General features: G+C 47.4%; 1 protein-coding gene across 5 annotated transcripts in view; it reads right to left on the bottom strand.

Moving 5' to 3' along the window:
• Nucleotides 1-21,246, bottom strand: part of ZBTB17 (zinc finger and BTB domain containing 17) — a 32,714-nt gene extending 11,468 nt beyond the window's left edge. For all 5 annotated transcript variants that reach the window (XM_046660877.1, XM_046660876.1, XM_046660879.1 and 2 more), the window contains exons 1-2: nt 21,125-21,246; nt 19,003-19,089 (exon numbers count right to left, since the gene is read on the bottom strand). The gene's annotated coding sequence lies outside the window, so the exon portion shown is untranslated. The remainder of the gene's footprint in view (nt 1-19,002; nt 19,090-21,124) is intronic.
• Between the last annotated feature and the right edge of the window lie 327 nt (nt 21,247-21,573).

Raw genomic sequence — 21,573 nt, 5'->3', positions numbered from 1 at the left:
CTGATACAGGCGGCGAAACCAGAGAGGGAACGGTTCAAAAAAGTCACTCTCTCTGGACGGAAGGAGGGGCCATCAGGGTCTTCTGAGATACCGCGAGTGCTCTATTTCTCTACTTGGGTATGCCTAGATTTATTATTTTTATTATTTAAACTCAATGTGCACATTTCATATACTTTTGTAATGGGACATTTTTCAAAATTTAAATTTTTTTCTTCTTAAAGATAAAGCTAACATCTGTTGCCAATCTTTTTTTTCCTTCTTCTCCCCAAAGCCCCCAAGTACATAGTTGTCTATTCTAGTTGTAGGTCCTTCTGGTTGTGGCATGTGGGGTGCTGCCTCAGCATGGCCTGACAAGTGGTGCCATGTTTGCATCTAGGATCCGAACATGTGAAACCCTGGGCCGCTGAAACAGAGCACACGAACTTAACCACTCGGCCACGGGGCCGGCCCCTAACAACATTTTCAATAAGAACAAAGTGCAGTACAGGCACCACACTCAGTCTATGCAAAGACAGTTGTTTCTACCATGCTCCCAGCTGCCGTGCCCAGGGCTGTGTCCCGGGGCCTCATGTTTCAGCGGAGCTGAAAGAGCCACAAAGGCTCAGGAGCAGGATTCAGGGAGGCTGGCCCAGAAAACACAACCCATCTCAATTGTCCTTCAGTTCCAACACATCTGTAACAGACTGCTGACATAAGAAAGGGTTCTCCCTTGGGGCTGGCCTGGTGGCCTAGTGGTTAAAGTTCGCACGCTCCACTTCGGCAGCTTGGGGTTTAGGGGTTCAGATCCCAGGCATGGACCTACATACCACTCATCAAGCCACGCTGTGGCAGCGTCCCACATACACAAAATATAGGAGGATTGGCAAAGATGTTAGCTCAGTGACCATCTTCTTCAGCAAAAAAAGAAAAGAAAAGAAAGAAAAAGTTCTCCCTGGGTCAGGAAACCACTCTGCTCAATTCAACAAAACTGGAACCCCAGATTTCCCCTGTACCAAGGAAATGGCTTTTATGGAGTCTCTTCAACACGCCAAGCAACATGGGGCCAGGCGTGGCACAGCCCAATCATCTAAAACTAAGAACTTGACTACTCTGGGTGCCAAGCTCTGCACTGCTGCCTCCAAGACTGAGGGATTCCAGAGGAGGTGCAGCACCGGGCAGGCAGCAGACCCTCTGGGGTCAGGCCAGGAAGGACCTGAATCCAGCTTCCCCACCTACATACTAGCAGGTGGTCTCCACCAGAGCTTCTCCTCCGGCAAATCGGGGCCGATGGGACTACTTCCCACATCGTCCCAGGATTAAGTTAGATAACGTTAAGGAAAGGGCCTGTGCGGCACCGGCATACGGTAAGCACTCAACAAACTATTGTTACCAGGAAGCAGAGATGCAGATTAGGGGTTTTTTAAGGCCAAAGATCATATCAGTGGTTTCTGCTTATCCTTTTATGCTGGGTACCTCGGGTGCAACTGATAACTATTTAGTGACTTGACCTTGTTAAGAAGTTGTCATCATAACCCATTATTCCTTCTGAAGGCAATCTGGAAAAATCCTGGAGCCCGATTAACATTAAGAGGGAGGGAGTCAAGAGAAGGGCACCAATGGCAAGAACCATTCAGAGCGATTTTCTCTGTCGGGGAAGCACTTTATATTGAACGACTGCGCTGTTAAACCCCGAGGGTGCTCCTGGGTGAAGTGGAGTGCCTGCCCAGAGCTCTCAGTGGGTACACAGAGCGCCACTCCAGCTCATAGTCAGATGGGCACATGTCAAACATGAAATATCACCCAGGTTATTAGCAAGCACTAAACTGCAGGCAGCATTCCCAAACTCCCACCCAGGGGGAAGCCATTAAGCCAGGGAAAAACTGGCCTACCACAAGGAGACGCTGATCTTGACAAACAGCAGTTCCTGGCTCCCAGAATATGCTGTGCCAGCTGGAGGCCTGGACATGACACAGCTATCTCGTGTCCAGGGGCCTTGAGGCGCCTGAAGCAGGTGAGAGGAACCACCATTTGGCTTCCAGTTGCTCAGCAGTCCTGATTTTCTGGAAATGCAGGTGGCTCCTGTTTACAGCTTAGCGCACAAAGACTCAGGCCGAGGAAATCGAAATTCACAGCAGGCCAGCCTTGAAAACATGAAACTTACCTGCCCAATCCCACCACCCGCCCGGTGTGAAAACTCACCCCTTCTCAGCGCAGCCTGGCAGAGACGCAAATGTCAACAAAACCAGCCCTTCTGGCACTTTCCTCCCTGCCCAGCAAACACAGCTCTTAGATTAAGTTTGTGTTTCTCGAACTTGTAACATCAATTTACCCTTTAGATAAGCATACAAACCTGACTCAGCCCTTCCCAAGAGCCCCACATTTTGATACTTCCTCTTCTACTGGATAGTGGCCCCCGCCCTGAAAATCACTCTACATAATCCCACCAGCCAGGATTCGGTAGTAATTTCTTTGCTGAAGTTTGTGTTATAAAATACATTGTTTTTTAAAATCTAAACATAATATCTAAATATAAAATTAAATTGTGATATTGACTTTGCTTTACAAACTATACAACTTTCACTGTTTCTGAGATTTAACCACACTTCTGAAGAGGGAGTGGGCATCCCGGCGCCTGACCCCTGAGGGACCCCCAAGGCTCTAGGAATAGGGCTGAGCGGGAGGGCTGGCTGGCCCGGAAGAAAGTGCCATCCTGCATCCCAGTGCGTCCATCCCAGTTTAGAATCCACTATGCTGGCACTTGCTCCGGGGGCTCCTGAAGCTTGACACAGAGCAAATTAAAGGCCTTGCTACCAAAAAGACAAAGTTAGAACATCTGGGATTTGCAGGGTGTCTGATCATTCTCCCAACACCCTGCGCCCCCCCCCACCCCCCATTCTCCCTGAGCAGTGGTGACACACCGACACAGCCTGAAATTACACCGCTAAGGTGCCTCGTCTCCCCTGTACCGAGTTTAATAAACTCACTGCTGGGTGGGATGACTTCTTAATTCTTCCTTACAACTGTTTACAGCACCTACCCCAGGACCTTGCTCTCAAATGGTTACAAATCAAGTTGGGGAACGGGCATTGTATAGAGTGACGATTCCTGACCTTTTTGAGTATGACTAATTCAAGATCAAAATAGTCTGTGGACCCTTACAAAATGATAATTGTACTTTTGGTGCTTGTTAACTGAGAGAATAGTAGACAAAAACCACTATGAAAAATGAGTTTCAGTCTTATTAATCACAACGGCATCTATATGTATTTGAGAAACAATTCTATATACATGAATGAGAAATCTCCCCCAATATACAGAAAATTCACAGTGTGATACACCCGCACAACTACTCATACGTTCCCCTCGAGGGGTTCTCAGCCCATAAATTAGGAAACAGACATAGAGAAAAGACTAAAGAATTTCACACACGCTTAACGAGTGCTGACTCTCTGCTTGTCTTAGGTGCTGTATTGGAACCTCGAGCCCAGGGGGGAAGACAGGTAATAAGTCGATATAATATGTATGTCACATACTGAGTGCTATGAAGAAAACTAAAGCAAGCTGAGGGGTCGGAGAGGCAGAGGCTATTTAATACTTTTTAAAAGGGTCACGGAGGACCTCTCTGAGGAGGTGACTTTTAAGCAAAGACCTGAATGAAGTGCAAGAGCGAGCCATGCCACCATTAGCCCAGGGACCGTGACAGACACAAAGAGCAAATGCAGAGGCCCTGTGACAGGCGTGGATCAGCGTGCCTGGAGAGCAGGGGAGGGTGGGGGAGTGAGAAGAGCCAGGGCCGGCAGCAGCACTGACTGAGACCACTCAGGGCCTTAGAGGCAAGGGAGACTTCGGGGTTTCTTCTAGGTATCCTGGGATGCTCTAGAAGAGTTGAAAGCAGACGAGTGACTGCAAGGTGGCAAGAGTGGATACAGGAACCCCAGTAGAGAAGCAAGAGATGGAAGTGGCCTCCACAAACGTGGCACCCTAGTAGAGAAGCAAGAGATGAAAGTGGCCTCCACAAACGTGGCAGCAGGAAAGGCGAGAAGCAGTCAGATTAGGGATATGTTTCAGTAGAGCCAACAAAATTAGCTGAGCAAGTAGATGTGGGTTGTGAGAAAAGAAAGGAGTCAAGGAGGACACTAAAAGCTTCAGCCTGAGAAACCGGCTGAGTGGCAGTGTCATTCACTGAGATGAGGAATGATGGTGGGGCAGAGATTTGGTAGGGAAAAGCCAGAGTTCTGTTTTGGCCAACTACAGTTGAGATGTCTAAAGGAGAGATAATTAAAGCCACCGACAGAATGGGATCTCCATGGACGTGAATACTGGATAAAGAAGATAAAGACCAACGGACTCAGAATCAAAGGACATGCATTTGAACCCCGGCTCCAATCTTACTAAGGTGGCCTCAGGCAAGCTTCTCTGAGTTTCGGACTGCTCACCCAATAAATAGGAAAAACACCATATACATGATGATTGTGAGCATTAAAGAAGATAAATGAAAAATAGGAAGGATTGTGCAAATATCGGCAAAAGTGGAATTAGACATTCTCTAACACAAGTCTGTGACTAACATACAGTTAAACACAAATGTTGGAGAGGGTGTGGAAAAAAGGGCACCCTCATACACTGCTGGTGGGAATGCAAACTGGTGCGGCCACTACGGAAAACAGTGTGGAGATTCTTCAAAAGACTAAAAATATAAATACCGTGTGATCCAGCTACCCCTACCAGGTATTTATCCAAAGAACATGAAATAAACAATTTGAAGAGGTTTATACACCCCTATGTTCACTGCAGCATAATTCACGACAGCCAAGACGTGGAAGCAACCCAAGTGTCCATCGACTGATCAGTGGATAAAGAAGATGTGGTATATATATATACAATGGAATACTACTCAACCATAAAAAAAAGACAAAATTGTCCCATTTGCAACAAGATGGATAGACTTTGAGGGTATTATGTTAAGCAAAATAAGCCAGACAGAGAAAGACAAACACTGCATGATTTCACTCATATGTAGAAGACAGAGAAACACATGGACAAAGAGAACAGATTAGTGGTTACCAGAGGGCAAGGGGGTAGGGTTGTAGGTGAAAGGGGTAAAGGGGCACGTAAGAATGGTGACGGATAAAAACTAGACTGTTGGTGGTAAGGACGATGCAGTCTATACAGAAACTGATATTAATAATGTACACCTGAAGTGACACAATGTTATAAACCAGTATGACCTCAATAAAATAACTGAAAAAAATAATAATACACAGTGAAACAAAAAGGGGAAAAATGAATTAAAACAAAACAAACAAGGTGATCCCAAGTGAACTCTCTTGACCAGTTAAGCACGTGGCTCCCCTCTGGCCAGGCAGCTGGTCAAAGCCTGGGGAAGGCAGTCGGTGGTGGCCAAGCCTGGTAGAACACGACAAGAAAGCACACACACTTTGTTCCCATCTGGCTTCCAACCTCTGCTGTCAGGCCTCTGTTATCATGAGACTCAGAGCAGAAAGCCTGGGAAGAATCACCCACTCAAGTTAAGTACAGACGGATTCAGGGGTCCAATTTTCGTTCTTGGTGGGCTGAGAGGACAGTGAAGCAGACATGCAGTTCAAAGTCAACTGCAGAGCACTACCCAGTGCAGGCGTCCTGTGGGGAGCTGTGGCTCCACGGGGATAAGGCCGAGGCTCTCTGAGCACCCACCCTCAAGGACCTTCCACCAGGGGAGAAAGACTCGACTTTGTCACTAACCTCTGATGAGTGCTGAAAAGGCGCCACCCCTGGGAGGATATGGTACCTAGCCACATCTAAAAAGACACATGACCAAAGGCAAGGACATACAGGCAATGGTGTGCATGCATGACAAAGAATGGCATGCATGCTTGAGGGACCCGCGGAGAGGGGACAGCACACCTCCTCATAAGTGGGGCGAAAGTGGTGAGAAATGCAGCTGGGGGGACAGGCTGGAGCCAGGCACATGAGGCCATGCCCACCACACCAGGCCTCAGCACTCATCCTCGGCAGTCAAGAGCCTGGCCAGGCAGTTAAGCAAGAGAAGGCCACGGTTTGGCTGACATTTCTGAAAGTTACTCTGGCTGTAGGAGTATAGAGAACAGACTGAAAGGGAGAGACCAGAAGCAGAAAAACAAGTTAGGAAGTCCCACAGCTCTGGACCCTTAGGATACAAAAAATGGGACAATGTCACCCCCAACTGGCACTGGGAGGGTTTAGCTGGTGCCCAGAATCCACCACATGCTTACACGGATCTTTCTGAGTAGGCTGTGTACGTGGCCCTCCCACTAAATATTATAACAGCCTTTGAAAGTTTTAAGCGCCTCTTCTTGGAGTGGCTCAAAGTCCTTTAACATTTAGTACCTGACTCTTCCTTTTTTTTTTTTTTAAAGATTTAATTTTTTTTCCTTCTTCTCCCCAAAGCCCCCCGGTACATAGTTGTATATTCTTCGTTGTGGGTCCTTCTAGTTGTGGCATGTGGGATGCTGCCTCAGCATGGTTTGATGAGCAGTGCCATGTCCGCGCCCAGGATTCGAACCAATGAAACACTGGGCCGCCTGCAGCAGAGCGCGTGAACTTAACCACTCGGCCACGGGGCCAGCCCCAGTATCTGGCTCTTCCTAAAGGAAACTAGGCCATGCTGTTTGTCCAAAACCACAAACCCAGGCTGAGAATTCATATCTCTTCTTCACATCTAAAAGAAAGCATCCAGGTCTCTGGCCGGACATATAAGGAACTGGTAAGGGGATCCTTGCATAGCAGGGAGCGGTGGAAAGCAGTTATACTCTTCACTGTGTACTCCATCTCTATTTTTTGTTTTACCATTTGTAAATATCATCTATTAAAAAATTAAAACTGAGGGGCCAGCTGGGTGACATAGTGGTTAAGTTCGCACACTCCACTTCAGCAGCCTGGGGTTCGTGGGTTTGGATCCTGGGCACGGACATACACCACTTGTCAGCAGCCATGCTGTGCCAGTGTCCCACATACAAAATAGAGGAGGACTGGCACCGATGTTAGCTCAGGGACATTCTTCGTCAAGCAAAAAGAGGAAGACTGGCAACAGATGTTAGCTCAGGGCTAATCTTCCTCATCAAAAAAAAAAAAAATTAAAACTGAGAAAGTAAAAAAAGGAAGAAAAGGGGAAAGAAAGAAGAAAATGCCTACAAAGTCAGAGCTCCTTCGTTTCTATTTACCATAAAACCTTTAAGATATTTTCTAGAAGACCTGGTGACAGACAACATCTCAACAGGAAAAAAATTCTCATAAGGGAAATGGAAAATTATTGTAATTTGCACAAAGAATGTGTCACTCGGGAAAACTTTATGAGCAAAAATTCCTTAAGGGGACAAAATTGAAAATCCCCTAGAAGAGCAGCTGGTCGCCTTTTTCAGACACCGGTGAAGCCCTCTGACACTGTGATGAAGCTGAAGACGACCTCTCCAGGGAGGGAGACGTGCGCACACACACAGAGTTCTGCATGCGACTTCAGGGAGTTTACTGACTTCCCTGGACCAGTTAAAGCTCTGGGCTTGGAACTGACCCAAGGCTAGTTAAGTACCTTGAGCAAGAGTACTTCATCTCTGCGCCTCAATTTCCTTTCCGTAAAATGGGATGATAATCAAAGCTTCCACTTCAAAAAGTTACTGTTCGCCATCATCATTCCTATTATTACATATAAACCCATGCCAGCAATATTGCTAAATTAAAGAAAAAAGGGGAACCTAATGCTCTAACCCTATCTTCGAAAAATGGACGTAAAATCTCATCAGTAATCCAGGCACGCAGCACAGACGAAGTTTCAGCCTGAAAACAGACCAGGAAGAGCTCCTGCACACCGCACTGCTCACTCCACCAACAGCAATGGCAACACGAGGCAGAGGGGCTTCAGACTTGATACTTTTGAAAAAGAAAGCCACTTTCTTTTTTCCTTTTTTTTTGGTGAGGAACATCTGTTGTGAATCTTCCTCTTTTTTTTGTTTTCTCCCCAAAGCCCCAGCACATAGTTGTACATCCTACTTGTAAGTCCTTCTGCTGCTTGTATGTGGGGTGCTGCCCCAGCACGGCTTGATGAGCGGTGTGTAGGTCCACACCCAGGATGCAAACCGGCGAACCTCAGGCCTCCGAAGTGGAGCATGCAAACTTAACCACTATGCCACCGGGCCGGCCGGAGAAAGCCGCTTCCTTTCCACAAAAAACACCATGATTTTGGGAGAGCAACAAGGCTTTCATTGAGAAACAACACAGAACATGACACTTCCAAAGGAAAGATTAGTTGTCCCATGATACTAGTGAAGATCAAGAATACAAGCCAGGGCTGGCCTGGTGGCACAGTGGTTAAGTGTGCACATTCCACTTCTCGGCAGCGTGGGGTCTGCCAGTTCGGATCCTGGGTGTGGACATGGCACTGCTTGGCAAAAACCATGCTGTGATAGGGGTTCCATATACAAAGTAGAGGAAGATGGGCACAGATGTTAGCTCAGGGCCAGTCTTCCTGAGCAAAAAAGAGAAGGATTGGCAGTAGTGAGCTCAGGGCTAATCTTCATAAAAAAAAAAAAAAGAATCCAACACAAGGGGTTGTGTTGGCCCCATGGCCAAGTGGTTACGTTCACACGCTCCACTTTGGCAGCCCAGGGTTTCACTGGTTTGGATCCTGGGCACAGACATGGTAGCACTCATCAAGCCATGCTGAGGCAGCATCCCACATAGCACAACTAGAAGGACTCACAAGTAAAAATATACAACTATGTACCGGGGGGCTTTGGGGAGAAAAAGGAAAAAAATAAAATCTTAAAAAAAAAAAAGAATCCATGCCGAAAGAAAACAGTAGGTTGAATACCAATTGTTTGGAAGTGGATGTATTTGGACTTAATGTAGCATGTGCTTTTCACGTGACAGATTTTTTTTCTGGATTTGCTTCCTCATTAGGAATGAGGACTGCTAAGGACACTTCTAGTGTTAAGATTTAATAAATGTTGAGTAAATGATTTCATTAATAAGATTGCTAGATTACAAATGGATGCATCTGAAGTATAACAGATAGCGTGTGAGTGACAATCAAAATGAGGTATTTCCCAGGGCTGGCCCCAGGGCCAAGTGGTTAAGTTCCACCACTCTGCTTCGGTGGCCTGGGTTCGCAGGTTCGGATCCCAGGTGCGGACCTACTCCGCTCATCAGCCATGCTGCGGCGGCATCCCACACACAAAGTAGAGGAAGACTGGCATAGACGTTAGCTCAGGGCTAATCTTCCTCAAGCAAAAAAGGAGGATAGGCAACGGATGTTAGCTCGGGGTGAATCTTCCTCACAAAAAAAAAAAATGAGATATTTACCTACCATTTAGCAGATATTTTTCATTTAAAACTGTCCCTACTCTGGAAATCTCCAGATTTCCAACTATGAACGTGAACTGGATAGGACACGAACATCAACTATGAACTACACGTAGCAAAAGCCAGCATCGGATCGTACAGGGACTGCTCCAAACAGGATTAAACTCAAGTTAATATTCTGTAAAACTTGACTGAGAAAAACTAAATGACTACAAGGATATTTTAGAGGAGTATTTTGGGGGATCTCAAAAATTTACATTAGGCCTGGATAAAAAGTGGGCAAGAACTCAATGTCTCAATTTCCACCTTTCTAAGACTGCGGGGCCCCTCAAACCCAGATGCCCAGGTGCTGTTCTAGAACAGTGTTTCCGGGCAGCCCAGGGCCCCAGCGCTCGCCCTTGTCAGAGTGCTGCCGCCTCGGCCCGGCAAATCCCCTCCACCTGCGGCAGCAGCGTGACCCAGCAAAGCTGCTGGAAGCCTTTTAATGATGACTTGCAACCCTGGCGGGTTCTCAGCCAGCCACTCTGAAGTGCAAGCTTCTGAGAAAAACTTGGAAACCACGCGCAAGTGCTCCCTGGTTCCTGGTCCTAAGGCAGGCAGCCTGAGAGAGACAGAGACAAAGAAAGAGAGAGAAAGACAGACAGAAACAGACAGAGACACAGACGGAGCATGTGCGACACCCGGACACACTGTAAGGTGTGCAGGCCAGCCCCAAGGGGCTGCTTAGTGGGGTGGCGGTGGGGAAGTGGGGGTACACAAACTCAATTCCGAGGGTATGAAAGACCACTCAGAAATATAAATGTTCTGTTTCATTCACATTACCCTTATCTTCCCAACTTCCCAAACGCAAATATAAACTAAGGGAAAATATTTACAGCCTATATGGTAAACAAGGGTTAATAGTCCTGATATACAAAAGGCTCTTAAAACTAATCAACTATGAAAGCATATGTCCACACAAAAGCTCCACACAACTGCGTCAACACAAATGTTCACAGCGGCATTGTGCATAACAGTTGAAAGGTGGAAACTACTACAGATGGCCATCGAGTGACGAATGGGAAATAAAACGCAGTATGTTCATACAATGGAATCCTATCTGACATTAAAAAAGTACTGATACATGCTACAGCATGAACAAACCTTGAAAATATTATGCTAACTGAAAGAAGCCAGTCATAAGAGGCCGTAAGTTGCCTGATTCCATTTACATCCACATTTCAAATTGTACACTTTAAATGGGTGAATTGTATGGTATGTGAACATCTCAATAAAGCTGTTATAAAAAATTAATCAACAAGAAAAAAATCTCCCAACAGAAGAACGAGTCAAAGAAATGAACAGGAAATTCATAAAAGAAGAAATACAAGTGGTCAATATACTCCATACAGAAAAAAGATGTTCAGGCCGGCCCGGTGGTGCAGCAGTTCAGTGCGCACATTCCGTTTCGGCGGCCCAGGGTTTGCCAGTTCGGATTCCCGGTGCGGACATGGCACCTCTCGGCAAGCCATGCTGTGGCAGGCGTCCCACATATAAAGTAGAGGAAGATGGGCATGGATCTTAGCTCAGGGCCAGTCTTCCTCAGCAAAAAGAGGAGGATTGGCAGCAGATGTCGGCTCAGGGCTAATCTTCCTCAAAAAAAAAAAAGAAAAGAAAAAAGATGTTTGACCTTACTAATAATCAAAGAAATATAAATAAGCACAAGATACCACTTCTAGTCTCAGACTGGCAAAGATTTACAAGACTGACAGTTTCCACTGTGGGCCAGGACATGTTCCCAGCAACCAGGGGCATAAAATGGTACACTGTGTCTGGATGGCAGCCTGCCAATATTGGTGCAAAATTTTTTTTTTTTAAGGAAGATTAGCCCTGAGCTACCTGCCGCTAATCCTCCTCTTTTTGCTGAGGAAGACTGGCCCTGAGCTAACATCCGTGCCCATCTTCCTCTACTTTATATGTGGGATGCCTGCCACAGCATGGCGTGCCAAGCGGTGACTTGTCTGCACCCAGCATCCCAACCAGCGAACCCCGGGCCACCGAAGCGGAACGTGTGCACTTAACCGCTGCGCCACTGGGCCGGTCCCTTGGTGCAAATTTTTAATGCATTCATTGGTTGGGTAAAAATTAGTGATTGGATGTGAGTGACTGATGAGAGAGTCCTCGGTGCAAAGGCTACATTTCCCAACGTGATGGAGTATTTCACCCGGTTCTAAGGAAATTGTGGGTCTTGGTAAAGGACGGTGGGACTGTGCCCAGAGAACACGGCCTTGCTAACAGTAAGGCCCACCACGCTGTGCACTCAAGGGGAGGGTCCTGACAGAGAAATCACAGCCTTGCTAACAGTAAGGTCCACCATGCTGTGCACTCAAGGGGAGGGTCCTGACAGAGAAATCACAGGCCCGTCGTTTCCAAGGGCAGCAGCACGCGGAGAGAACCCCAGCAATAGAGGCCCCGAAGGGAATAAGCAGAGTAGCTGCTATGGCAACCTACGCCCTGTGTTTCACATATAAACGCTACCTCATCAATACCCACAATAATCCTGGGAGGAGGATATTCAAATGATCACCCCACTGTGCAGATGAGCAAATCGAGGCTGAGAGAGGTTGTCCCCTGCCCTAGGTCTCACTCACATGCCAGATTCAAGGCCAAGTCCATCATACTCGGAAAGGTGTGCCCTTTCCATTTAGACAAGGACTAAACTTCCAGGGACAGACTCGGAATACTAGGCTCAAGAGATCCTTAGTCTGTCCCCAAAGGGCAAATTCTCTGTCATTAATTGGCACTAACTCCCTTTCCTTATACTAAGGAGTGCTACAAAACATCTTATAAAAGCCACAAGTGAACATTAGTAAGTCTTAGTTCTCATCTTCATCGTTTGCTGCTGCCAGATGAAACATAAAATTAAAACTCGGAAACATCTTAATCTCTGGAAGCATGGCACACCAGGTACCCTAGCCAACTCTCACTGCAAACAGCTACAAATGCCGAAGAAAAACTGTAAGACATCTTTTAAAACTCACCAAAGAACTGGCAAGTCAGTAAGGAATACTGAGAGGTCAAAAAAAGTTCAGCAAAGGCCGGAATCCAGAGAGCAAGTGGAGTTTGGAGGGTGGGTATTCAGGGCATTTGCAGAACTGAGCAAGCCTGAGCTCCCCTCCCCCCAGGGATGGAGGTCTCAAAAAGGGACCTCCAGAATACAGCCAGGACCCCAAAGGGTTACACCTCAGTGGAAAGAAGACTGCACAGAAAACTGCCTGTAACAAATCTCGGTGCCAAATGGAGGAGGTCAAATCTCCCTTGAGAGTGGTTAAGTTCATGCTCCCTGCTTTGGCAGCCCAGGGTTTTGCCAGTTTGGATCCTTGGCGCGGACATGGCACCACTCATCCAGCCATGCTGTGGTCCCACATGTCACAACTAGAAGGACCCACAACGAAAAATACACAACTATGTACCAGGGGACTTTGGGGAGAAAAAGGAAAAATAAAATCTTTAAAAAAAAAAACCCTAAAATATACTGCCATAGAATAAAAGTCGACGAGGGAGTGAAAGGAATGAAAGTGTACTAATGTCCTTAAGTGTTTGAAAATAGGGTGTAAAGCCACTGACTAAAGTTAGACTTTGGTAAGTTATGCAAATTGAGAGATATACTATGTTCATGGATTGGAAGACTATCATAAAAATGTCAACTTTAATCAAACTGATATGTAATAAATTCAAAGCAATTCTAATAAAAGATCCCAACAATTTTTATGGAATTTGACAAGCACAATCTAAAATGAAGATGGAGGGGCTGGCCCCGTGGCCAAGTGGTTAAGTTCCACGCTCCACTGCAGTGGCCCAGGGTTTTGCCAGTTCGAATCCTGGGTGCGGACATGGCACCACTCATCAAGCCATGTGAGGCGGCATCCCACATGCCACAACTAGAAGGACCCACAACTAAAAATACACAACTATGTACCAGGGGCTTTGGAAGAAAAAGGAAAAATAAAATATTTAAAATGAAGATGGAAGAGCAAAGAGTCAAGGCCTTAGATACCAAGAATTGTTATATAAAAATTTAGCCATTAAGTCACTGTGGTATTGGCACAGAGAGAGAGAACAAACAGTAAAGAGCCCAGAAACAGACCCACACATTTGTGGACACTTGCTATATGATAATGGTTACTGGTGACACTTACAGATCCACATGAAAGGAATGCATTTTTTCAATAAATAGTGCTGGGACAATTTGGTACACTTACAAAAGAAAAAAAGAAATCAGCTCTTTATCTCACACCATACATAAAAATAATTTTAAGTGGACTAAAGACCTTAATGTAAAAGTCAAAATCAGGGGCCTGGTGGCGCAGCAGTTGTGTGTGCACGTTCTGCTTCAGTGGCCCAGGGTTCACTGGTTCAGATCCCGGGTGTGGACATGGCACCGCTTGGCAAGCCATGTTGTGGCAGGCGTCCCACATATAAAACAGAGGAAGATGGGCACGGATGTTAGCTCAGGGCCAGTCTTTCACAGCAAAAAAGAGGAGGATTGGCAGCAGTTAGCTAAGGGCTGATCTTCCTCAAAAAAATAAATAAATAAAAATAGGCAAAATCATAAAATATTTGGAAGACAATATATAGGGAAGTATATCATAAACTTGAAGTAAGGAGGAAGTTCTTTGTTTTTTTTTAAAGATTGGCACCTGAGCTAACAACTTGCCAGTCTTCTTTTTTTCTGCTTTTTCTCCCCAAATCCCCCAGTACATAGTTGTATATTTTAGTTGTGGGTCCTTCTAGTAGTGGCATGTGGGACGCCACCTCAATGTGGCCTGACAAGTGATCCACACCCAGGATCCGAACCAGTGAAACCCTGGGCCACCGAAGCAGAGCGCGGGAACGTAACCACTCAGCCATGGGGCCGGCCCCAGGAGGAAGTTCTTAAAAAGGAACAAAAAGTGCTGACCATAAAAGAAAAAAATTGATAAATGACATTAAAATTAAGAATGTCTGTTCATTAAAAAAAAAACCTACAGTGAAAAGACAAGCCACAAACTGGAAGTGGGTAGTTACAACACATAACTGACAAAGATTAGCAACCAAAAAAACAAACAAGAAGTCTATATATAATAAAAAGGCAAACAATCCAATAGGAAAATGAGCAAAAGATTCAAGTGGCTGTTTCAGAGAAGCTGAAACCTGAATGATCAGTAAGTACAGGAAAAGACGCTCAACCCACTGATAATCAGGACAATGCAAATCAAAACCACGAGACATCACTGAACTCCCATCAGATTCGTAAAAATTTTCAAGTCTGTTAACACCGTTGTTGGGAGGATGTGGAGCAAACAACACTGTCAGTTGAAGAGTACACTGGGGAAGCGACTCTAGAAACAATCTGGTATTACTCGGTCACACCGAAGACGCACACACCCTGCGTGAGTGCCAGTCCCGGGAGGTACTCTGGACAGGCTGCACACGTGTGGCCCAGCAACGCTCACAGCAGCACTGTCTGTCTCAGCAAAACAATGGAAATGACCCAAATGTCCGTCAGCAAGAGAAACGAGAGAGAAATTCTCATACAATGGAACATTATGCATCAGCGAAAATGAAATACAACTATAAGCAACATGTTTTAATCTCAAGAACATATGTAAAGCAAAAATTTAAGTCATTAAAAAAATGACAGGATTATATTAAGTTCAAAAACATGCAAAATTAAACAAGACATTGTTTAGCAGGACAAACACGTGGCAAAACTATAAAGAAAGGCAAGAGAATGATGAAAGCAAAACTCAGTGACTATGTGGGGTGGGGATGGGACAGGGAGAGGCACTCTGAGTGATGGGTACACGGGTGTTCCTTGTATCCTTATTCTTTATACGGTACATATTTTTTTGTATCTACTCAATATCTAACAAAAACAATTTACAAAATTAAACAATGTTCTTTCTGATTTTAAACAATGTTTCGAAGAATTAACTTGGGCAGCTGACTTGAGTTACAGTAAACCAGGAAAGTCCCTGACAGGCCCGAACAGCCCCAAGACTCCTGAAATGAGCAGCACTTCACCAAGCTGGCTTCTGAGCCCGGGAGTCCAGCTCCCCACTGGGCACAGGAGCCTTCCATTCAGGACAGGACAGTGACGGCTCAGATCACAGTTCCCATGGAGGAAGTGGTGCGGGCGGGGCACAGGTTCTACTGCCAGACCTTTTAAGAACAGAAGCTGAATATGTTTTTCATATTCAATGAAACCCCCAAGCATACAATGAACCCCCCAAGCCTGCTTTCTGGCCCGGTCCCTATTCTCAGCTGGAAATGCCACCTCTGAGCCTCTGCTGCTGCGTAGACGTGAGTGAACAACCGTCAATTCTAACCATGCCCTTTGCTTCCTTCCTTTGAGGCTCGAGGCTTATCTCCGCCAATTCCTAACCAGCAGGTTTGAACTAAGAGCCCAGGCCCTGGTCTTCTCCATGCATCTGTGATTACACTACTGAGGTCAGCGTTAACTGGCCCTCGGACTGTTAAGTTATTGATACCCATGGGGACCTCAGAGAGTGCCAGGCACCTATGGTGACACTCAACACACACATCTGGAGCAAATGCTGAAATCACTCAGTGCTAAAATGCTTACTCTATGACCACTATTACTTCAATCATTTAAAAATTGTGGCCAGGAAAAGAAGGAGGTTATGGTCTCCAGGACAATATGCTTTATGCACAAAGCGTATTTGGAGTCTTTCGTTTTCCCTAAGGACACTTCCCTTATGCGGTGTCCACCACCCTGCCAGACACCACCTCTGAGCACCTCCCTGCCACCCACACAGGCACCATCCTCGGGGAAATTCCAGGCCAGGAGAGTGGGCCACCCGGTCTTTCTCACGGCAAACTGTTAACACTCTGAAGGCCCACAGAGGCCGCCCTCTCAGCATTCGAACTGGCAGGGTTCAGTTATGAGCTGCAAATCAAGCCGATTGACTCTTAAAAAACGCTCCTCCTATATATACCTACAGACATATGTATGCACAGAACAGCTCTGGAAGGTCACACAGGCACTATTCACAGTAATCTGGGAGGGGAACCAGGTCAGGCGTGGGGGATGACTTACTTCCCACAGTACCTTCTTTAGAACCTTCTGATTTTTGCACCTCGTGTATGTATTCCCATAGCAAACATATTTTTCTCCCTTAACTCTGCACACTTTCTTTCTCATCCCTCTCAAGGGTCATCCTCTCCTAACCAACACCTAACAATGCTAGTTACCAATTATGGAGTCAGGGACTCGACTAAGCATTTTACACGCATTACTTCATTAATAATTCCACCCAGTAAAGTGACATGTGAGGGCATCACCATCCCCATTTTATACCTGAGGAAACTGAGGCTTAGAGAGGTCAAGTACTTTGCCCAAAGGCACACAGCCAATAAGTCTAAGAACTAGCGTGAGTCCAGGTAGGTCTGACGTAGAAGCTCCTCCTTCTAGCCAGCACCCTACACCGCAGGACTTCTTAGGTGGGGGCGATTTTGCCTCAAAATCAGTTGACAACGTCTGGGGACATTTTCTGATGTCACAGCTGGAGGGAAGTGGGTACTACTGGCATCTATAGGTAGAGGCCAGGAATGCAGCTAAACATCCCAAAGGACACAGGACAGTGCCCCACAACACTTACCCAGTCCCAAATGTCAATAATGTCAAGGTTGAGAAACCCTGCTCTACTGGAAAAAGACAGAAAGACAAAGAAACTATCTTCTCATAGTTTAGGTCATAGTTCACCATGTCTCCAGCCCATATGACAGCCAGATACCAAATAAACCATCAGGTTCTCCTCTCTCTTCAACCAAAAGCATACCCACCCCACATCACCCTGGAGTTCTCTCCGGCCCCAACTGCCAGTTCCTCTTCAGCCAATCAAGGCAGATCATCCGTCCATCCAACAACATTTACTGAGCACAGCTATGTGCCAGGATACGAGCACACACGGGGGAAGACCTGGAGAAACGAGACCCTGTCCCTGCATGCAAAATGCTGTGGTCTACCGGGGAGACAGACAAGAACACCTACGACTGCAACAGGAGGTGAGAAGGCATTCAGAGATCAGTGTGGACAGCCAGGAATCAGGGAGGAGCGGCTCCAACTGGGGCTGGGCGCTGGGCAGGGCTCAGAGAAGGCTTTCCAGAAGCATTTAGCTTAAGGGAATTAAACAAGCAGAGGGAATCCTTCCCTTCCCAAAGGACCCCTCACCGGACCTTTCAGAGTACGGTCTCTGAGAAGCCACAGACCGACAACTTTAATTAGAAAGCATGGTGGAACTCCTGAGAAAAACCTCGATGCTCGGTGTACAACACGGATAATCCCCGCCTCAAGGGAGGGTGGCAGCCTGGCTTCCCCATAGGTTCAGGTGTTTTTCCACCGCAATCCTAACCAGCCTCTCTGGCTTCCAGCCATGCTGCACCACTCGCACAGCAGGCCCTGTGGATTACAGGCTTGATCGCGTGTGTTCTCAGAACAATTCTGTGAGGTGGACACTGTTATCCCTGTTTTACAGACGAGGAAACTGAGGCACAGCAATTCAGTAACCAGCCCTCAGGACACAGAGCCACTCAGCAGGGAAGCGGGGATTCACGCACAACTCGAGGGTCCTCGCTGCCTCCTTCTGAGGGGACCCTCCCAGCCAGCAATCCAAAACACAGCGTTCGCTCCACCACTCCCCAGCTCGGGAGGGCTGGCCACCGCCCACCACCCTCCTGTGTGCTACACACTTGTGAAGAGACCTCCGCGGTGTTCTTTGCGTTGCATTGTGATTATCCATACAGCTAAGAGCTCCTCGCTCCCGAGTCCAGTCCTACGCATCTCCACGTCCCTAGCACCTAGCCCAGTCAGTGTCTGACACGCTGGGCGCAGAAAACGCTGAATGCATCAACAAGCCTGGACTCCATGGGCCCAAGCAACACAAACCTCCCCAAAGCCAGAGCAGCACACCCAGCTTCTTTCATCACAGTGACCTCCCCTCGGGCTGGGCCCACGCCCCAAAGTCAGCAATCCAGTCACACTGGAGACAGGACAGGTTCTCTCAGCCAGCTTTCCCTCCAGCATTGGAACAGTCATGATTTGTTCTTTGGTTGTTCACCAGATGCTTATGTTTGGGGACACGTACAAAAACGTCTATCTTTAACCATCAGAAACCTAAAAGGAATGAGCGTGTGCTCCCCGCTCTATCTTTCCCTTTCTGCCAGATGGAATGCATACACGATGGCAGGAGCTGGAGCAGCCACCTCAGACCATGAGATGGAAGCCTGGGTTTGAGCACGATGAGCCACATTATCAGTGGAATCCTCCTCCTGGATGGCTTCACGGAACAGTGAGCTGCCCGGCCAGCTCTGCACTGCCCACTTCCAGACTGCTAAGGGGCAAGAGATAAACTCCTATTTTGTTTTGGCCACTGTATTTTGAGATTGCTTTATTGGAACATTTTAGATTGTACTTAATTAAAACAAGGTGTAGGCACTGCCCAGTGACTAAGCTAGTCTGGTCTTTGTTGGTAAAACAACAATAATGATATCAACAATTTCCCAACCGAACTAGCTAGGGTTTTGTCACCACTATATAATTTTAAAGAAAAAGCTACCTTGAAAGGGTGATTTGAATCACGTTGAGCCTAAAGAAGAAGGCCAAACTGACCTCCTGGTTTGTTTCATCCTTGAGTATTAAAGACATACCTCAGATTTCCAAGAAGCGCAGGCTACTCTTTTCTGGCCCTTTGTCTGTGGATACTCCAGCTTGGCTCTCCTCCTCCAGCTCATGACCTGCACCAAGGACACCCAAGTGAAAAACGTGATGAGAACTCGAAGGGTCCCTGCTCCCTAAGAGCTGGCCTTTCATTCATCCATCAAACACAGGCAGATGCAGAGCACTGAGCACAGAGCCTAGCACAGAGTAAGTGCTCAACAAATGTTAAATTGGCTCATTACTGGCCTGCTGCATGCCAGACGCTCTGCTGGACACTCGGGGCACAAAGATGAATAAATCCAGTCCCCGTCTCTACACTCAGGAACTCGTATTTACTCAAAGACTTTATACAGTGTTGATAAGCAGAAACAACGAGGCTGTGCCCACGTATTACTGCAGCATTAGCATCCCTCGGGCATGTCCCAGACACTCTGCTTCTCGTTTCATACTCTCACTCTAGGTGAGCACATCCCCTCCCATAACTTTAGGGACTTTTGATATATGACAACTGCTAGATCACCACTGGACAGCTCCACTTGAATGCTTTACAGGCACCTACTGTCAACATGTTCAAAACTAAATTTCTCTTCCCTCCTCAAACCTGCTCCCCATCCTGTTCCCTATCACACTGAGCAGCATCACTACTCATCAGTCACAAACTTGGGGTCAATCTTGACTCCTCCCTGCCCCTGACTCCCTCATCTAAGTAATTACCAGCTTTGGTCAATTCTACCTCCAGAACATCTCTCCCCACCCTCTGCCTCTAACCTACCTCAATGCCATCCTCATTTCTCACCTGGATTATTCTAGGAGCCTCTTAATTGGCCTCCAGGCCCACACTCTTTAATGCATTCTTCACCTGGCCAGGGTGATCATTCTAATCCACATATCTGACATGTGAACGGCTTCCCATTAACCTAAAATTGGAAGTCCTTAACTAGGTTTACAGGGCCCCCTACGACCAGACCACAGCCTGCTTCTTCAGTCTTACCTGTCATCTCTATCTCCAGACAGAGAACTTAATTCAGTCATTACACAGGCCCCCGAGCATTCTCACAAACTCCATCTTTGACGGAGAATACTCTCCCCTTCTCCCCGCCTCCCCTTCCCTAAGCATCCTTTAGGCCTCAGCTTCCTGGGGGGCAGGAGCCTCCTTGGGTTCGCCTAGAAGAGTGAGGTGCCTCTACTCTGCGTTTCCAGAGCAAGGAGGGTTTTTCTTCCATCACAGCAGTGTCAGAATTGCCTATTCGTCTCCCACGTGAGTCTCTGAGTTCTGGGTGACGATGATATGAATACATAATAGGCACAACAAACATATAGACCATTTACTTTGGCCAGGAAGTGTTCTCAACACTGTCCACCTATTACTCACTTAGTCTTTATAACAATCTCAGGAGGGAGATTTTATTATCCTCTCTGCTTTAAGGATGAGGAAACCGAGGCACAGAGCGAGGAATTAACCTGCCAAGGACACACTTGGCAAGCAAAGAGTTGGGATTCAAATTCGGGCCACCCGACTCCACAATTAACACTTTTAGTCACACCGCCAGGATCAAGTCTGCCTGGATCACTTGCTCTATCCTCAGAACCTATCAGGTGCTGAAGCACCGTCTGTGGAAGGAAGGAATGAATGAATGAATGAATGAAATAATCTTGGCAGGGCAGCGTCGGCCTCCTACTCTGCCGGCACCTCCTAGGCCCTGCAGGCCTGTGCCCGGCCGGCCGCTGGGCGCTGCCCCGGCACCCCTCCACCTCGCGGCCGCAGAACGCCCACCCGCTGCGGTGCGCGGGGTCAGGGGGCGGTGACAGCCGGGCGGCGGGGGCGGAGATGTTACCAGCTAGGGTGTCACCCAGCCCGGGAGGCGACTCGTGTTCCCTAGCCAGGACGGCAGTCGGCCCACCCCCTCCCGCCTGCTGGCCCGGAGGCGCCCCCCGCCCAGCTGCCCCGCACCCTCCTGCCCCGCGGGGTTCCCTCGGTCCAGGTTCCCTTCCCAGTTCACTTCCCTCCCCTCCCCCACACAACCGTCCCCGGCGTCCCGCCGCGCCCCATCCTCTGCCGCGTCCGCCCGGCTCCCGGGACTCCCCCGGCCCCGGGCGCTTGCTGACCCTCACCTGCCATGTCCCGGACCACACCGCCGAGGCAGGTACATCACGGCCGCGAGCAGGCCGGGGACGGCACTTCAGAGCAGACAAAGGGCGCCGCCATGTTAGAGTCGGGCGGAACCGACCTCGCTGGCTTCCCGGCTGCAACTTCCGGCGCATGCGCAGCGCCGGGGCTTGCAGAGGATCGCGGACAGGCGCATGCGCCTACCTATCCAGAAGTTCTGTATTACAGGAGTTGGGCGCTGAGAATTGTCCTCATTGTAACCCTTCCTTGGCTTTCTTTCTTTTTTTTTTTTAAAGATTAGCACCTGAGCTAACAACTGTTGCCAATCTTCTATTTTTTTTCCTGCTTTTTCTCCCCAAATCCCCCAAGTACATAGTTGTATATTTTTTTTTTTAACTTTTTGCTTTTATTGTTTTCCTTTTTTTTTTCTCCCCAAAGCCCTCCTCCCCCTCGA

Source organism: Equus quagga, chromosome 5, assembly GCF_021613505.1.
Source record: "Equus quagga isolate Etosha38 chromosome 5, UCLA_HA_Equagga_1.0, whole genome shotgun sequence".
Classification (NCBI taxonomy): domain Eukaryota; kingdom Metazoa; phylum Chordata; class Mammalia; order Perissodactyla; family Equidae; genus Equus; species Equus quagga.
Note: the sequence above shows the minus strand (reverse complement) of the source record. Positions and strands in the feature narration are given on the sequence as shown.